Below are 21,068 nucleotides of genomic sequence, written 5' to 3'. Positions count from 1 at the left end.
GTTGTTCTATTTTAAAAAACTTAACTTTGTGTTGCAGCAATTTTTGGAAACACCCTGTATACTTGGGTTAGTGTGTACGGCTTTCGGAAAAAAAGATTAATTTCCTAACATTTAAAGGTCAATAATAGAACACTGTACTTCAAATAAATTCAGTCAATTTTTCAATTGGCTAGCCTTGCTCATAAACTAAAAATGGTCCGTAACATGATTTCACACTGTGTAACCCCACAACTATGTTAATTTTCCTTAAACAGAGGCAAAATAAATCATCATCTAAAAACGCTGCACTATTGCCAAGTGGATCCGAAGTTGAAATCAATCTTGGAGAAAAACCCCAAGATGGGTGATTTATGGTTATTGTCTTTTCCTCAGACAATACTTTACGTAATCAAACTATCACTACGGTCTATTCTTTATTGCCCAGACCCCTGCGGAGCACCGAACATTGATAGATTCAAATTGAAATTACTTTTAAGTTGTGGAATAACTTAACTTTTAACACTCGGAAGGTAGGTATTTAACCTAGATAGAAGCCGATGCTGGTTAATTAGCATGCGAATTGACGTTAATTACATGAAGAAGAAGAATAACGTCAACGGGAACCTCTAGAAATAAAGAAGTTAGACGCTACTGGTATTTTTTCGCGATAAACAAGCAATTGCTTCTTATTCAAACAAATATCATCTGTAATTTCATATAATAGATGATTGAGTGGAGTGTAGTGATTGCGCCGTTTGAGTAATGGTATCCATTGTTTAACCAATCAAGCTACAATAAAATACAAAGAGATAAGGAGAAAGTTTATAATAAGGCGGTTGTCTATTCACATGCCTGATGGTCCTTGCCTCAGAATTCCGCGCGTTTCATGCTAAATTTATCCACTTTGGAATTCGAAAAATTCCAACTTGGACTAAACACCTGACAAAGCTAGAATTTTTACATCAAAAAAATTTGAAACATTATTTTTCAATTTGACATTTGAAAAGACCAAAATTTGACCTTTGTTACTCTCTTGTCTGTTTCTAACGTTTGGCAAAAACTGTAAATATTTTGATGTAACTTTGAAAAATTTGCTGTACGAGTATAAAACAGATTTTTTTTCATTCAAACATGTTCCTGTTTTAAGTGAAAAAAATGCTAAAAGAGAATAGAAAAAAATTCCATTGTATTAGAGATATCAAAGGGGAACAGACACAATTAGAAAATGTAAGAAAAGTTACTTATGTTTTGTGATTTATAAAAAATAATTAAACAAATACAAAATTTGCAAAAATCAATGTATAAGATAAAGCAAGAAAGCAAGTTTACGTGTTAAGAAGAATATTGTTTTAGATTATGCAACTTAATATGTAATACCATCAATAGTTTTTTTGGTATGTTTCATCCTTCAAAAAATTGTATACAAATTTTTTTATTTAGCTAGGTACATTTTCCGGTAACGTAAAAAAAATATTTCTGTTAATACAAGTTTTTTCTATTTTATTTTCAAAATGAAGGAAATAAGCTCAGAGATTCCTTCTAATGTTTATAAATTAAAGTAAAAATCCAAAAGGTAAACAAAATATTTTTAGGATTAATTGTTTTTTATAAGGGATGTGAGTGAGTGTTTTATTTATTATTTCAATAGAGGTTATACAACTCATTTTTAAGGTTTTAATTATTACTGTTTAACTAATTGTTTTCAAGCCCAAAATATTTTCTCTTTATTCATTCTATCTTATAGATTTTCAATATTCTATCGAGTTTGTATACTCCATTCTTTGCAGTTTTTTTTTGTTTTTTTTATTAATTTTATTTATTTATTCTCCTTGATTGCTCTTCTCGCTTTCACTCTCTATTTCACACCCAATTCTGGTTATTTTGGTAAATTTTTTGTTATGATATTTTTTCTCGATTCTGTCCTTCTTTCTACTTTTTCTTCTATTATCTAATCTATCTTCTGTGCTATTTCTCAATGCATCCTCAATTTTATCTATTCGATTTTCAGGTTTCCACCTTGTTATTCGCCCCCTTTTGCATCCTTGACTCCGTTATGTCTTTTCTTTATTTATATGCTATTTTTCTGATTTTTATTCCATTTCCTTTATATTTTCTCAGTTTTTTCCTTCATATAGAGTACGTTTAACTGATCTTGTGATCGAAATCGAGAGCAAACGAAAAATTTGAAAACATTCTATAAGCTGTTTCAAAACTATAAAAACGTCGCATTTTCTTTCAAAGTTAGCAGTTATAAATTATTCATACGCATTAAAAAAATAATTGCTAATGTAGTTTATACTTTATTTTATTCAATTAGAGATCTAATCTTTAATAGTTATTTTACAATTTTATCAATTCTATTAAAAAAATAATTCGGTAAAATGCGACGCTGGCGTTTTTGTAGTTTTGAAACAGGTAACACAATGATCAAAAAGTCAAAAATAATGTAATATTCGATTTTTGGTTTATAATAAGCAAAATTTCGCAAGGAAAGTGAGTTTCCTGATAATTGGCAAAATTTCGCTCAAAATACATAGTTTCTAACAAGCTAAAAAAAATCTACCAAAAATAAATAAATAAATAAATATAGCTTTATTTTTTAGGAACTCACAACAGTTGTAGAAACATCAGTACGCAAAAAAACAAATAAAAATACAATTAATAAATTTTAATATCTCCAATATTAGAAAAACTAAAAGAGAAATAGTCCTGTATTATGTAAAAAGAATTTTAATAATAATATTTTTTAAGACTTGTTTCAAAACGTTTGCACAGGCAGATTACTGAAGGTTTTAATAAACTTTTTAAACATAAAAATTCAAAATAAAAAAAAAGAAGAGCAAAAAATGGCTAATTATTCGTGTGTAAGAATCGCATTAAAAACTAATCCAAAAAATCATATTGAATTTCATATCAAATATTAAGAAACTAAGATGCACAAAAAAGTAAAAAATAATGTTTTTCTATCAGAGGAGAACATTTTTGCTTACAAATTATGATTTTACAATTTATAAAAGGTTTGGGAATAGTGCACAATTTATATGACCTAATTTAAATCTCCTCTAATAAAAAAACATTATTTTTTACTTTTTAGTGCATCTTTACCATAAAAGCTTTTTTCTAAAAACATTTTTTTTAATTTCATTATTTATTGCGTTTTAGTCTTTACTTATTGTAAACGTCTTTTTCTCTGAGATTTAGTTTCGCCATATTATTGTAACACCATTATTTTCCTGATTTGCGCAAACTTATTTAATGGTATGTAATAGAAATCAGATGTTTGCAATAAAAGAACATCCTAACCTCTGTTCTGTGTCTGTACTCTGTCGTCCAAGATAAATGAATTTAAAAAAAATCGCGACATTTGTTTGTAACGAAATGAAATGACAATGATTTCCCAAAGACCAACATAGCGTTAATGTTGGTATAAGTTACGGTATGTACGCATCGAAAACCCATTTGTAAACATAACCTAAAACTTCAAAACCCCCTTTAATCCCTTTAGAGGGTATTTAACCACATAGGATTGCATTGTCACGCAGATTAAGTAAGTATGCAAAATTTCAATTCGTTGGGACAACGGGAACCCTTTCAAATTTGGCTCCAAAAATGTGAAACAGACAGACAGACAACAAAGCAAGTTAAATAAAAGTTTTTAATAAAAAACAAAATCTATTGTAGTTTTTTTATATTGATAAGAAATTCTTTAGTTCAAATCCTCAAAACAGTAATGATTTCAGACTATTTTTCATCACTGTGTCGTGAACATAGACTGACTAGTCTAGACAAATCTGGTGCATCTAAAATGTCTTTAACTGAAAATAATGCTGCACAACTGCATTTCTCGCACAAACTCGTATTTGAAAATCGGCGTCATTAGTAAAGTTTTTCTCGTTTCTATAAATCACAGACATGCAACACAATTTACCATTTCTTCTCCATTTACTTGTTTTGTGGTATTATTTATTTAGTTTACATACTATTATCCTTATTGCTGTTTTTTCCACATAGAGATTTAGATATTGCAAGTCGGCACATCTCTCACAAAGAATCACCGTGATTCATTTTAGGAGAGACCTCAGATACCAAGACGTTCAAGTTTACTTATAAGTCCTTGCTGCTGTTCTTGACTGAATGCCTTCGAAATATGCGACAGTGGACTGTGGCGTCTGGAATACACATTTCGAGCCTCTTTTCACAATTTTTATTCGAATTTACTAAATTTACAGTTAGTGCACAGTAGTAGGTGCCTGTCAAACGACTCGAATTGGAATATTTATGTTCCCGAACACCACACAATGCTTTATTATTTCACGTTTTCCCATAAGTGTACCAAGAAACTATAAATAAGCCATTTGATTATGTTAAGACCGACTTCAAAGAAGCGCAGCGACTGCAGCAGTTGACTTGCAAATATTTTCTTTGAGGCTCTTGTCGAGGCTTTATTACTAAATAAATTCATAAATGTTTTATCTTCCTGCACGCGGTAGAAAAGCAAATACTCTAGTTTTCACTGTTGGGGAGTCGGTAATTTTTTTATATACTTATAAGTATACAGACTGATTTTAAAAACGATAGGCTCGGTTGAATTTTTATTTATAGCCTGATTTCGAAAATTAAAAACTTAAATAAAATCTGTTTTGACGTAGTATAAGTTAATGGTTTTAATTTTTTTCTGAATAACATAGCTTTTTTAGCCTAAATTCATTTAACTTTTATTTTAAATTGGAACACAAATTTTTCTCTTCATAGTCTGAAATGTTTTAGTTTTTTAAGTGCAAACATGTGCAATTTGTTATTTTACTAGAAAATTTAGTTTAAAAGAATTAAGTTGGAAAAAATTTAATAAAGGTCAATAAAGTCTTGTCAATTAGTATAAGTACACACCTGGGCAAAGCCTAATTGCGCATGAGGGAACGCGGAGCAGTAGCGTGCATTTTTTTTTCAAATTTCTTAATTTTTTAAACAATATTTTTGTTAAAAATAAAATATCTTGCACATGTTTGTGTCAAAAAAATTAATATCTTTTAAATTATAGAATAAAAAACATACTTTCGAACAGTTAAATATAGCCCAAAATATACTATGACATTTAAAAAAATTTCAAAAGCCTCGGCTTATATTAAGAGTCATTTGATTATTTTTTTTATTTTTTGAAATCGTGCCATAAACAAAAATTCTATAGCACTATCTGTTTTTAAAATCACTCTGTATGAGATGTACATTAGCGAGTAAAACATTTCGGACATCTTTGACAATACTCTGACATAAACTTGTGTAATTTCCTATCCTTTTTGACAATAAAATGGCAAAATGCTCGAAATTTTTGGCTCGTACTATTATTAAACCTAAATTTCACACATTATACAGACTGAACCAAAAGTGACGCACAAAATTCTTATCTTTGTTAATGACCATTGATCACTTTTTAAACAAATGGAGTGTTATACTCGAAAGTAAAAGTTTTTGGAAATTGCAGATTCTGAAAGTAGACACAAAATGATGTCTAGTAATAGCGGTCTGAGTTTTTTTAAATCGGTACTTTTTTAGTAATAATAGAAAATTCGCGCTGTGACGTAAGCAATGTCTCGACTAATGATTTGTCAGTCTTTTCGCTGCACACAGTTAACGCTACGACCTACGTTTGGTCTGGTAAACGTCAAATACAAACGTCAAAACCGTGCGTTGTCGATTGTGACTGTGTTGTGTGCTAATATTTTGCAGGAGTTTGTGTTTTGGTAAAATGACTGCTCCTGCAGCACATCTGAAGTCGTATGTAAAACAACAGAGGCAGAAATTAAGAAAAAACGTACGTTTTTCAAGCTATCTTTGTTGGCCCAGTTTTCTATTTCAAGTTCTGTGACTGGCTGATTCAAAAAGGAACATTGCTGACGTCAGGCCAGGAATTTTTACCGTTTCAATTATTTTTCTCAAAAACGGTAGAGCTTTGGTTAAGATAAAAAAATATGGGTCGCCTATTTTGTTGTTGGCTATCCGTATAAAAATTTTCATTTTTTAATATAACACTCCATTCAATTCAACAGGTCAATTTTTATTTTTGAAATGATTTTACATCATAGTGACATTTGTAATGTTGTGAGTTTTTGAGTAGTAACATCATGACAACCGATATTTTTGTTTACTGTTTTAAATACTTTATGTTCATCAAAAAAAAAAATTTCAAATAAAATTTAAAACAAAAAAATTAATAAAATAAAAACAATTTTGACAATTAAACAGAGAAGGTTGTATCCTTTAGTTTTTACTTTATTTTATAAAAAACAATTGTTTTGTATATGTTTTTTAATAATTAAAAACACTTAATACGAAACCTAAACACAAAAAAATATACCAAGAATTATCACTCCCAATAAAATAAAGCAAGAATAAAGAGATAAGGATCTTATTAGTATAAAACTTTCAATAATTTTTTAAATGTATTTATTATTTTCTTTTTTTTTTGTGATTTTCGCTCTATTTTTAGATATTTTTTATACTTACCAGAAAGGTAACGATGTGTACTCTCCAAAACAGTAATCAGAAATGTCGGTTGACATTTCAAAAATTAAAAATGACGTCATAAGTCAGAAACAAATGGCGTCATAAATATCAATATGGTGTTAAAATGTAGCAATAAAAAAATAAAATCGACCTGTTCAAGGATTTTTTTGAAAAATGATTAATAACAATGATATGAATTTTGTGCGTTACTTTTGGTTCAGTCTGTATTTAGTTTATAATTGACTGACATTAATACGTTTTTATGCAACATTTATCTCAGTTAAACACAAAAATAAGTTAGATTGTATCACTGTACTGATTATACCAAGTTATACGTAGATGTGCATTTTATTTTAGACTAAAATGTTTAGAAGAAAAAAAGTCTTAAAGTCCTGAGTTTATTTCTTGAGAAAATTTAGTAGGTAATGAATAATGATTATACAATTATACAATTGATTACGAAAAAATTGTTTCATAAAAGCTGTACCTATTCAAAAAAAAAATGAAAATAAGCTGAAGGTGGCGTTGATATTGTTAATTTTTTATGTCATAGATATTTGGTGAAAGGCAATGACAATTTTGCCAACACTTCATGTTTACTAGAAATTAATTGCAAAAAAGTTCAACTAATATTTATTTCAGTGTTATTGGTACTAAATTAGAAATTCAGACGTGTTTCATGCCTAACTACAAAAATAAAAATCCTAAAGATTAAAGTAAATGAAAATGCATCACTCAAAAATTATTTCATTTCATTTCACTTCATTTTTTCATTATAAGAAATAATCAACTTAAATTAAAAACAAGATAATTTTTTTTAATATATCTGTAATTGATCAAAAAACAAAAAGCGATAACGGGTCTTGGATTTGATCAATAGATAGAAAAAATCTAATTTTTCGAAAGGTATTATCTTATTATGCAGAATGTTCCGTCTAAACTCCACAATGAAAGTATTGGTAGTTCTAGTAATGATACTCATCTGAAAATTTGTATACAACCATAATCTCTTAGGTCCTGCTTAATGAAAATATTTTCACGATGGTGACACTTCCGGTTATACTGGAAGTCGCGATGTACTTCCATATTTTAAATAGAAAGCTATATTTTTTAATGCGTTTTTGGTTTACTTGAGTTATTTTAAAGAAGTTTTCAAAAGCTTCTCCTATATCTAAATTCTGCTGTTTACGAAATATTTTGTGTTTGTATTTTTTTTTGGATTTGCACCTTCCAGTTTAAAAATATTTTTTAGTTCACTTGAAAGAGGAAGCCTAGATCTTTTTGGTGCTTTCAAATTTTTAAAATAGAATAACAAACCCCAAAGGTTTATAGTTAAGTTAAAATAGCTGTGGTTAGTACGAAAATTATCACAGCTGGGTGTAAGAAATGCTAATACAGATTGATGTGGAATAGTAAAATAACAGTTGAGACATCCCATTTGAAAAACTTAAGTTATGGGTACTTGAAGTTGTCCAAATTGAATCTTAAAAGTTTGAGTGTATTTAACTTTCTCTCCAATTTTGAACGCAGTAGAGAACAGATATTGGCACTCTCTTTTAATTCTTCAAACATTGTTTCGATATTTCTAAAACTAAGGGTTACCAATTTTTTAAGTGACAGATACAAATCCAAAAATTTTCAAAAAATCTTAAATATCTCGAAAACGGTTAAACTTAGGTATAGGAAAAAATCTGATAAAAACGGCTTTTAAATAACTCAACTATACAAAAACGCAATAAAAAACATAAATTTGATAGCGACTTCCGGTATAACCGGATGTGCCGCCATCTTGAAAATATTAAAACTATCACTACTTCTAATATGAGGTTTAGAAGGAACATCCTGTATAACAAAATAACGTCACCATAACTTCTCTCTTCATTAGCCTAGAGTTGGTTTAATGTTCCAGGAAGATTTACTATTTCGTACCATCATAAAGCATGTATCTGCACCTAATAGAGCCATTAATGTGCTGCAATTACTCTTCCAAGAACATTGTTCTCTTTCTTGCAATACAAAATAGCCGTCTTTTGATAAACTAGGGGCGGACATGTCCATTACGAAATGACAATGATCAAATGTCTCGTTTATTAGGCCCTAATGGAGCAAGAAACGCAATAATATTAGGATTTTTCGCTCAAATGTTTACTGTTGCACCTGTAATTTAAAAAATGACAGTGTTCATGCCAAGACTTGTCATTATCTTATTCAAACAAGGCCAACAACTGGCACGATAATGACAACGATTACCACCTGTGCGGCTTCATTTTCCCAAATAAAAAAAGCGTGATCTAATAGATTCGATCAAGTGATGATCATTTCAATCGAAGAAGAAGTCGGAAATTGGTGCAATTCCAGCAGAGCTTTCACTTTCAGGTCAAGCGGAATAAGAACCAGTAGCAAAGTCTGGTGTCACATTTATTTTTCGAAAAATGAATGGTAAGAGGAAATTAACTGGGATTTTTGCCCACATTTTGCCAAACACCAAGCCGTAAGCGGTTTCCTACAAATTATCACCGAGGATTTTTCCAGAGATGTGGCAAAAACAAATTGCCTATGTAATAGGATATTCAGACGGTTGTTGCTTTGAAGAATTTATTAGATGGGACAGTCGGAGAAATAAAACGGCTGTGCGATTTATTTTATGTGCCATGTGTGTGAAATGTACAAATACTAAAATTGGAATTCTAAAATAATGACAAAAAGTACAAAAGTTTTCAACTTGGTCCTTATCAAACAACGCAATTGTAAATGATAATTTATGTTCATTTTAAGTGAGAGTTGTCACGTTATCTGCAATTAATTAACACAATTGATCACTTTCAAAGATTTATGGCTGTTTTCTTTGTTGCTTTATTATTTTTTATTGTGGCCGGACATTTATTTAATTAGCTGCCACTGGAAAAAAGAGATTGGAGATGTTATCACATCAGCCTGGTTTTCAATTTTAAATTTAAATCACAAAGCCGTTGTGAAAATATCACCACTCTTTGAATTTTGTCTTTGATAGCAATTTTTTCTATATTTTAATAGGAATAGAGTGAAAATAGATAAATAAAAATAAAGTTAAAAAAAACAAATCCTACATTCCTGAAGTTCTAGAAGATTTTCTTTGAAAGCAAACGGGCGATTTCGTCATAAAATGTGTGATACAATTTTTTTTTATTTTAAAATTTTTAAATACGTAGTATCTTTTATCGTATCTTTTATAGTATCATTTCATTAGCTGATAATTGAGTTATTTTCCTCTTTGTTTCACTTTCCTCAGTTAAGAGAAATGTTATATTTTCATCCAACATTCTAATAATCACAATAGTAAGAGCTTTAAATCGGATTTAAATTAAAAAAAAAGAAAAAAACAGTTAGGTATTTGTTAAAAAAACAAAAAAATTCAAAATCTTTTTCCTGATATTTGACTCACTTTCAATTATCCGTTTCAAGTTGTTTTAGAATTAGCATTATTTGTTTCACATATTTTATGTTTATTATTTTATTAATTATTTTAACTACTTTTTTCTTTGCTTTTTCTCATTTCTTCTAATTCTCCCATTTGCAGGCTCTAATTTATTGACACAAGGTGAGACAAAAAAAGTAGTTTTAGCAATCTTCGAAAACTAGAATTCATTGAAAATATCTGTCATAAATTAAACAGTTTCTATAACAATAGTTCGGAATCTACTTTCATAAAACAAAACGATAAACAATGAAACTTTTATCTTTCGAAAATCTACATAAATTAAGTCATAAATAAAGATTAAATTTAAATTAGACAGACAGCAAAAACAAACGTTATCGAAATAAAATATTAAGGTACCTAATTTGTTATTGAGTTTGCCCATAAAGGGAACGGATAATCGAGGTTCCACTGTATGATTTTTTGTACAAATACAAATCTAGTTTTTCTAATATTCATTTTATTAATTGTTTAACTTTATTTTTTTCTTCTATTCTTCTCTTGTCTTCTAATTCTCCCACCTGCAGGTTGTAATTTATTGACATAAAGTGACATAAAAAAGGTTGTTTTAACAAGTTTAGAAAATTAAAATTTATTAAAAACAAATTCTGAATCTGCATTCACACAAAAAAACGATATACAATTAAACCTTTTTCTCGAAAAACCGTAGAAATTAAGTCATGAAGATTGAATTTAAATTAGATAGACAGTAAAGACAAAATTTTTCAAAACAAAATCCTAATATTTTTTTGCGTTTTAAACATTCTTTCAATAAGTAAGTATATCAATGTCATACACGTACCTATAAACAATTCAGAGCTAAAATAGTTCATTAATCATTCATTATAATTATTCGACTTGGGTTTGCCAATGGAGGGTCCCGATAATCGAAGTTCCACTGTATGATTTTTTGTACAAATACAAATCTACTTTTTCTAATATTTTTTTATTATATTTATTTTAACTTCATTTCTTCGTCTGTTTTTCTGTTATTTTCTAATTCTCCCACTTGCAGGTTTTAGTTTATTGACACAAAATGACACAAAAAGGTAGTTTAACAGTCTTAGAAAACTAAAATTTATTAAATACAAATTCAGTATCTGCATCCACAAAAAAAACAATAAACAATTAAACCTTTATCTTTCGAAAAACCGCAGACATTAAGTCATAAATAAAGATTGAATTTAAATTAGATAAAGAGTAAAAACAAAATTTATAAAAATAAAATCCTAACAATTTTTTTGCGATTTTAACTTACTTTTAATAAGTATATCAAATATATCAATGTTATACACGTTTACCTATAAACAATTCAGAGCTAAAATAGTTCACTTATCATTCACGAAAAGACCGGATAATAAAGGTTCCACTGTATGATTGTTTGTACAAATCTTGTTTATTTTAATACCTATATTTTTAGTAATTTTTTTAACCTCATTTTTTCTTCTGTTCTCTTTTCTTCTAGTCTCGCATTTGCAGGCTCTGATTTATTGACACAAAATAACACAAAAAAGCTAGTTTAAACAATCTTAGAACACTAGAACTCATTGAGAAAACCTGTAATTAAATTAAACAGTTTCTATAACAAAATTCAGAATCTACTTTCACACAGAAAAACGAGAAACAATGAAACATTTATCTTTCGAAAACACCACATAAATTAAGTCATAAATAAAGATTGCATTTAAATTAGATAGACAGTAAAAACAAACTTTATCAAAATAAAATACTAACGTACCCTTTTTTAAGTTTTTGCATTTTAATTTTTTTTCCAATAAATATATCAAGTATATCAATGTCATATATGCACCTATAATCAATTCTGAGCTAAAATAGTTCATTTACTATTCATTTCAATTATGCGGTTTGGCTTTGCCCATGAAGGATAATGACCGGATAATTGAATTTCCACTGTATGGTTGTATAAATATAATTTTTCTAATATACTTTTTCTCTTTCTCTAATATGATCTCTTCTAATTCTCCCATTTGCAGGCTCTAATTTAAAATTGACACAAAATGACAAAAAAAATCTTGAACACTAATAACACTCATTGAAAAAATCTCTAATTAAATCAAACGGTTTCTACAACAAAAATTAGAAATCTACTACTAAAAAAAATAATAAATAATGTAACTTTTATTCATTGAAAAACTACAAAAGTTAAGTTATAAATAAAGATTGCATTTAAATTAGCAAAATTTTGCAAAATAAATTACAAACATACCTAATTTTTGTTTAAATATTTTTGCCTTTTTAACTTTCTTCTAAAAAGTATACCTATCAAGTATAGGTCATTTTAATTATCGGACTTGGCTTTGTCCATAAAGGGGCTGGATAATTGAGGTTTTACTGTATGATTATCTACATTTAGTTTTTGTATATTCGTGTGTTTCTTTTTATAACTTTTTTTAATTATGTATTTTTTAATCTAAGTATTATTAACCATTTTGTAAGTTCCTAATTATTTAAGAAAATACTTCTGCATAGACCATTCAGGACGAAAGGGTTAGATACAAAATTAAAAAATTAAAAATATCAAGATATTTGTAGCTGACAACATTAGAAACACAACAGCAACGATTATTAAGACGATTGTTAAAAAGATGTTTGAAAAAATCTAAACTCATTTTTATTGTTGCCTGAACTATTTTTATCAGTTTATGAGCATGAGTCCGCTATTGGTTCAGCACTTGTGAACAAACCTGCATGTTTGCATTTACTTTCTAAATACTATTACTGCAATTATGTAAAAAATATACCACGTGCTAAATATTTATACGTAAACGTGTAAAAATAAAAAACGATTAATTACTTGTAATTACGCACAAAAAAACTGGAAGTCCGGTATAGCAATTTTTAAAATAATTAAAAATGATTTAATAAACAATTTTTGAATGATATGCGTTTGAAATAGCAGTGCACAGTAAAAATTAAATACGCTAAATTTGTTGCTCAGTCAGTTAATTACTTTTACAAAAAAATTAGAGGTTACATTTACCGTTGAAGTTAATTCTCGTAAGATGATTACCTGCTTTAAGACGGCTGCGTGCAAATTGTTAATTTTTCTCCCATAAAAAATATTCACTACATACTTTAGAGTTCTGCTGAAATAGTGATTAAGATTTTAAACAGATGTTGACTAAGTAGAGACTATACAGGGTGATTCTTTTAGGGTCTACATTAGAAACTTTTTAACTTCAAAAATAGCTAGAGCTTTAAAATTTTGTATACGATCCAAATCTACCATTCTTACCTTGAACCCTTTGCGATAGGTAAATAATTTTTTCGGCATTCGATAACTGAAGATTTGAAAAGATTTCTAGAATTTTTGAAATTGTCAACTGTCAAAATTCATGGCTAGTATGATTTTTTCAAAATGGTTTTCAAAAACTGGCATTTCAGATAGAACGACCTCATTTTCTTAACGGTAATCAAAAGAACAATAATATTTATGGTGACTTTTATCAACACATCCTATCTTTTATAGTTTTTGAAAAAAATTACAAAAAACGGATTTTACTTTGTAATTTTCATAGTTAGTCAACTAGACCTTGCAAATAGTCAACAATTGTTAAACTTCAAAATTTTACTCAGTTTTTAGCTGGTTCATTATCGAATAAGCAATAAAACAATAATATTTAATTATTGTTTATTATAACTTAATGAATTAGAACAAATAAGACATTTCTTATAATTTATAGCCCAATTTTATTGTATTTTCCAAAATTTTACGTGATTAAATATAAAAATAATGAGCTAAAATTCAGTTTTTTGCGATTATTTCAAATATTGTCAAATCAAACATAGAAAATGTTAAAAAAAGTCTGCATAAAAATGTTCTTTTTCTTTTTTGCATTTGAAAAAACTGTATTATAATAATCATCATTTTCAAAAAATTATTGTAGCCTTGCAATTTGACATTTGTAATCCTAAAAACTTGAGAAGACTCTTTAAACCTTTGGCTATCAAATGCAAAAAAAATAATTTAATTATTGTAAAGGGTTTACAAGCTGTAATATTTTAAATAAACCCCTGCAAATGAAAATTAGTATAAAAAATTAACATACGTCAAAAACTATAATAGATAAGTACTAACAACTACGGTATATTTTACTCAGTTTCAAGAGGCAAATTCAAAAATACAATAAAAATAGATGGTTACTACTTAATATTTCAAAGTTACCGCCAATTTCTCGTAGTTCGGGAAATTCAGCCATTTTGGAAAAAAAAATTTCTTGGTAACAATATAAGCCTTCTTTTTAATATCTAATCCTAGATTATAAACACTGTTTTAAAACATGTTTCCGATAGCAACGTGTTTTCACTATTTTAAAACACGCTTCCCATAGCAACGTGTTTTAAATTAATGTTTTCGCGATTTTGAAACCGGCTTCCTATAGCAATGAGTTTTAAATTAAAATTTTCTAACAAAAAAATTTGGAATAATACTTATGCGAAAACGCTTAAAGTTCTCTGGTGTCTAGGTATGCAACTCGCATACGCTCGTTGTATAATGACAGCCCTCGAACTTTGCGCTTGTTTTTTCGCAATCGTATTATTAATAACTATAGGTGACCTCAGAATGGTTACAAGTTCAAAAATTTCTAATGTGGGTCCTAAAAGAATCAGCCTGTAGTCGTAATTGAGTGATTTTTCGAATCAGTTTGTGTAAAAAGCGCCATAAATAATGATTCCCGGGATTATAGAAATAATTAGTTGCGCGGCTCGTGCTCGTAATTAATTACCTCGAATTTCATTACATCGAAATTAATTACAGCCGATCCATTCTCTTCTCTCAAGTTGTCTAGCATTTCGCCACAAATGGAAGCCCGTGCCTTGAAGGTGCAATAAGTCCTTTTGGTATAAAATTACGGAAATAAATCCGTTTCGTTTGAAAGCAGCATAAATCCGGAGCAATCTTTATCGTGACAGTGAGAATTCTTAATGGCAACGGTCGTCCCTTCCGAAGTGCCTCATTAATTTCCTCCGGTGATTCACAGCAACAAATCTCAACTTCTGCCACTGTCTTAGTTACCTGATCATTAACCCTTGCACTCGGAATTTCATCTGTGACAAGCAGCAAAGACCGGAGGATTATTAATTCGCTGTGTCGACGATGACGACGAGGAAAGAGGAAGTTATTTGTAAGAAAGAACAAATTCTCTACAAGGGTTTAGCGTTTATTAATAAATGCCGGAGTTGGACAATTTAATAGCTGCGGGTAAGTGATAAACTCCGGTGATATCGTTAGTAATTACTGACGGCTTGACGTTTTAATACGCTGTACTGATAAGTTAATTATAATTACGAATTCGTAAAGATTGCGAGGTGTTTTCCAACATTTCCAAGCTAAAACGGGATAAATATTATTAATTGTAAGGATAAAATTCGATTTGTATTGGACTTAAGCCGTGGGACTGACGACTTTGTAGGAAATTAAAGAGGTTTATGTTGTAAATTACTGATAAACCTCTTTGCTTAATTGGAGACGTCGGGAATTATTCATATTTACTAACAAGTGCACAGTCTCGCTCAAACAACAGTAATTTGAATTTATTAAGGCGGCAATAAATAATCAATACCGACACAAAAAATGCAACTTTTAGAGCAGAAACTCATTTACAACTGTTTTTATCAGCTTCGGCTTCTACTTTTGGAATTATTTTTCTACAATTCTCACGCAAACCTTCCTATTTCATTTTTATTCAAAATATCAAAGTTAACAGTTTTTTCTGCTATCGAAGAAATTCAAAGAAAATACTAGTATTCCTTAGAATAGCATTTTTCACTTTCCACATTATTTGGTCCCGATAATGGCAGATCTAAATCCTATTGATTTATTGTAGAGTCAATACGATCTATATTTCCATAAAGAGCTCGTAGAGATATTTTTGTAGATTTTTTGAAAAATTAACTCTTTTGTAGTTTTTGTAGACTTTTGTATGTAGTTGTTGTAATAAAGTAGTACTAATACATGCTGGTCCAGCTCAGCTCCCGTCTTCTATTGCTTAGTTATGATTAAAGTTAAACTTTTGATATTTTGTAGATGATATTTCAGAAAATTCGGCGCAGAAATTACTGTTAAAAAAAATAAAAACAAAAAAAAAACGGTTTTACACCTTTAGATTTAAAAATTAAAATAAAATAGAAACAGTGCTTGTTTGAAGACATTTTTACTACGTAAGTGTTAAACAAGGTCTAACAGACTTATTAATTATTAAGTGAGTTTGATTTGAATTACTACAGGGTGATTACAATTTATTTCCAAACTATTTAATTTTTAGAGCCTTTTGTTTTGCTTATTTTTAATGACAACCCTTATTTGTTTTTATATTATTCGATGCTGAATTAAAAAACGATAAATGTTAATTACAACCATAACCTAAATCCTAATACATTCGGAGTTATTTGATAAATAGTTGTTAACTTTGTTAATTGGTCAACTGTGAGTCTAAATTTGTAAATAAAACACTATCTTTTTCTTCAAATATTTACTGATCTGCGTCCTGCATGAAAATAAATAGCACATTTGTTACAAACTTTAGTATTTTGGGCACTTTTGGGACCGCTTTCGTTAATGCTGAGTATAAATCATCAATAATAAGGAAAAGGTCCAATAATTTTCTTCACTATTTTCTCGTCCAATTACTTTGCAATTTGCTTACTTTTATATTACTTGTGTCAAACATTTCGTTTATTATTTTTTTGGTAAAAAATTGCGTTACAAAATGAAATGGCAGCTTTGGACGATTTTATTAATTTCTATTTCGAAAATAATATCGTTTTTACTTTAACGTTTAGGGACAATTTCAACAAAACACTTTTTTACTATACGGGGTAAGTCTACTAAAAGTATTTTTAACTATGTATATTTAAAAAACCTAATAGTCACACCGAATTCAGCGTTTTTTATTTTTTTTTTCAATTTCTTTATAATTTTTCTACCTTCACATATACAACATGCTTCTAATCCCATTAATGTGTAACTAAAATTGATTAATCAAGAAAATATTATTACTTATCAACAAAATGAAAAATAAAAAAAAAATATTAATCGAATTATTATTCTTATTTATTAATTATTATTCTAAAACAACGAAGCTTAAAACTTGATTTCAAGCAAAAAGTTGCTATAAAAATCTTGCTAGCATCAGAGTTACGCATGCGTATTTAAATTTTTAATTTTAACTTAAGTAGTTATTTTTTAGAACTAGCGATACTTTTGTACAAATTTTATCACAAAACAATATTTAAACGTCGCTTGTTCTCAGATGACACATCAAATAACAATTTTTTGTAGCAATTAAGTAGTAATTAATTAATTAAATGATTTTAATTAGAGGGTCTTGCAGAAAAATAAACAAATCACATCAGGCATAGAGAAAAATGAAAAGTATTTAATAGCAAACGCTGAATTCTGTGTGATTATTAGTTTTTCATTTATTGACTTATTACAGTAAAAATATACTTTTAGTAAACTCATCCTGTATTCGTTAAAAGACATTCATAAAAAAAACTAATTTTTTATTAAAACTGCGTTTTAGTAACATATTATAGTATTTTTTTATTTAACATATTATTACCTGCACAGTTATCTGTACCGGGTGCTCAAAAATTGGCGCACCAACCCAATGGAGTGTGGAAGAGAATTGCTTACATATAAAGGTAAAAATAGTAAAAAAATTCTTTGTATTAAAGTTATTGATAAATAAAGAATTTTAAATAAATAATATGTGGCAACGTTGTCTAACAGTCGTAATCGCAATAGAACTTGATCAACAATAAAAAATAATAATTTTGATACGGTTTCCTAGGAAATAATTTCCAGTGTTGGCACATCTACAAACTGTGATTTTTTTATGAATTTCATTTTTTTTAATTCAAAAAACTGACAAAGTCTGATAGGAAATTAAAAAATAACTATTCATCGTTTTGTTAGGAAACTATTACTTAGTGCGAAACATAAAAACAATAAAAAAATCATGAAAACTGAAGAAGTTACCAAAATAAGTTTGTAGCTCCAGATTTTTTAAAATATGACTTTAGGAATTTTTTCAAGAATTTTCCCGCGACCTACACATGCTTCTCAACAATGTACCACTGAGTTGGTGCGCCAGTTTTTGAGCAGCCTGTATAATAAATTGTATAAAAAATTGTACTTTTAAATACTATTTGAATACTGGACACTAGACACGCTATACATTAAAAAAATAAAAAAATACATTATAAAAGTTATTGAGAGTATTATAATCAAGAGCATAATCTTTTCTGTCTTCCTTTTTTTATAAGAGGTGTTTTTTGTTTATTTTTTTGTTTCGGTGTCATATTTTCATGTTGATTATACAAAAAAATACAAAAAACAATTGCCGCTTCCACAATAAGTCAAAAATAAAAAAGATAAAGCTCAGTGTGTTTAATTGCGAATATTTTTTATTTTAACAAATTATTTTTTTTTATTTTTAATTTTACTTTTTTATTAATATTTTCTCATTTCCAGAAAGATAAAGAAGTGTATCTAAAATTGTAAACAAAAATATCGGTTGCCATAAAAAATTAAGAATAACGTTACAAGGTGGAATTTAAAAAAATTAAATCTACCTGTTCGAGAATTTTTTTGAAAAATTATAAGTAACAGTTACTTTTAATTACTGACTTGGCAATTGAGCGAAACTTTCGTCTGTACATTTCCAGAATATGAACAATACTAAAAAATAATTTTTGAATTAATTTATTACAAAAATTCAGTATACAAAAGTGGGTCGCAGTAAATCAGGATCGAGTAAATTTATTGCAATTTTTCATGCTCACTCTGCATACAATCAGCGAATAAATCAGTTATAAAAATCGACCAAAACTCGTTTTGTGCAAATATTTTCGGTAAACAAGGAAGTCATTTACCGTTCATGATAACTTAATTACCAAACTGCCAAAAGTGCAATATCAAAATTAGCAACGCTTACAGAACCTTGATGAAACTTTCACGCTTTCAGACGTTTCAGTAATGAACACATCTGTTTTGTTAGTCGTTTCATTATTTCATTGTCGTCGGCTTATTTATGCACATCAAAAAAACATTTCTCATGTGGGTACACTGCTTTATGTACACACATCAAAAGATATGAAATATTTTTCTCCACTTGCTGAATAACGGGACTCGAAACAAATAAAATAAATCAGGATTTAACACACGCTAGGAAATTTCAAAAACCAAAATGTAATTGACTAAACGATGTCGAACGCTTTAATTATACAGGCTGATTCTTTTAGGACCTACATTAGAAACTTTTCAACTTCTAATACAGCTAAAGCTTTAAGATTTTGTATACAAACTAAATCGACTATTCTGAGTTCAACTAAATTATTTTCAAAATGGCTGATTTTCCGAAACAACGAGAAATTGGCGCCAACTTTGAAATTTTAAATAGTAACCACCTACATTTATTGAATTTTTAAACTCGCCTCCTGAAACTGAGTAAAGTGTATTCTAGTTGTTACTGTTGTTAGTACTTATCTGTCATAGTTTTAAAATTATGTCTATTTTTTATACAAACTTTCATTAGTAGGGGTTCATTTAAAATATCACAGCATGTGAACCCTTTATAATATGTGAATAATTCCTTTTGCATTTGATGCCAAACATTCGAAGGGTCTTCTCAAATCTTCAGGACTGTCAACTGTCAAATTGCAAGGTTACTATGATTTTTTGAAAATGACGATTAAAAAATAAAAAAAACAGTTTTTTGAAATAGAGTGGCAATTTTTTTTCAACGACAATCAAAAGAACATCAATTTTTATGCAGACTTTTGTTAACATCCTCTATATCTATCTCCTACAGTTTTTGAAATAATCGCAAAAAAACAAAATTTTAGCTCATTATTTTCATTTTTAATCAAGTAAACTTTCGAAAAATAAAATAAAATTGTGTTATCAATTAAAATGAATTTTCGGTTTGTGCACCATTTTCATTCAAGAACTTCAAAATTCAATGAGTTACTTTACTGACTGAGTTACTTTACATAATTCACTAAGTTATACTAAACCATAACTAAATATTATTGTTTTACTGTTTATTCGATAATGACCCAGCTAAAAACTTAATAACATATTGAAGTTTGACAATTGTTGACCATTTTGCAAGGTCGACTTGATTAACTTTGAAAATTACGAAGTAAAATCCGATTTTTGTGATTTTTTTCAAAAACTGTAAGAGATAGGTAAATGACATATTGATAAAAGTCACCATAAATATCGATGTTCTTTCGATTGCCGTTAAGAAAATAGAGTCGTTTTATTTGTAAAAACTGAGTTATAACAGTTTTTTGATAACCATTTTGAAAAAATCACACTAGCCATGAATTTTGACAGTTGACAGTTCTAAAAGACTCTTTAAACCTTCGGTTATCGAATGCAAAAAAAAAATATTCATATATCGCAAAGGGTTTAAGGGCTGTGATGTCTTAGATAAACTCTTGCAAATGAAAATTTTAACAAAAAATTGACATATGTCAAAAACTATGACAGATAAGTACCAATAACTTGGGTAAATTTTACTCAGTTTGAGATGGTGAATTCAAATATGCAACAAAAATTTGTGGTTATTATTTAAAATTTCAAACTTGGCGCAAATTTTTTGTACCGAAAGCTTAGACATTTTGAAAATAATTTAATTGAACTCAACTCAAAATGATTGATTTGGATCGTATACAAAATTTTAAAGCTATAGCTGTATTAGATGTTAAAAAGTTTCTCATGTAGGCCCTAAAATAATCACCCTGTAGTTTTGTGTTTCCAATGTGTTCAAACTGTGCTACTTCGATAGTAAACACGTGTAAAATTTCTCCTAACAAAAATCGAGTACAATGTATCTTAAATCAAACACGAGTATCAGGGAGGTAAGTCAGCTTTACGTTACCTCTGCTCTAAATATGCAGATTCGGTCGTTCCTCTATTGTCTAGAGACTTATTACACGTCGGTTCTGCTCGTAGCTGTGCACAGGCATCGTTAATTAAATCGGAACTTTATCAAATTAGGGCAGAATGCAATATTTACATTGAATGAAAAACCTTTCCTGTAACGGCACATCCCTACAAAGATATAGTTTTTTGCGACATAAATGTCACCTTTGAGAA

The 21,068-nt window shown here is 28.6% G+C and overlaps 1 protein-coding gene across 3 annotated transcripts in view; it reads right to left on the bottom strand.

Annotated features, from left to right (window-relative positions):
- LOC660862 (ras-related and estrogen-regulated growth inhibitor) overlaps positions 1-21,068 on the bottom strand; it is a 161,051-nt gene that overhangs the window by 42,707 nt on the left and 97,276 nt on the right. The window lies entirely within an intron of this gene.

Source organism: Tribolium castaneum, chromosome 7, assembly GCF_031307605.1.
Source record: "Tribolium castaneum strain GA2 chromosome 7, icTriCast1.1, whole genome shotgun sequence".
Taxonomy (NCBI): Eukaryota; Metazoa; Arthropoda; class Insecta; order Coleoptera; family Tenebrionidae; genus Tribolium; species Tribolium castaneum.
The sequence above is the reverse complement of the archived record's forward strand: the minus strand, read 5'-3'. Positions and strand labels throughout refer to the sequence as shown.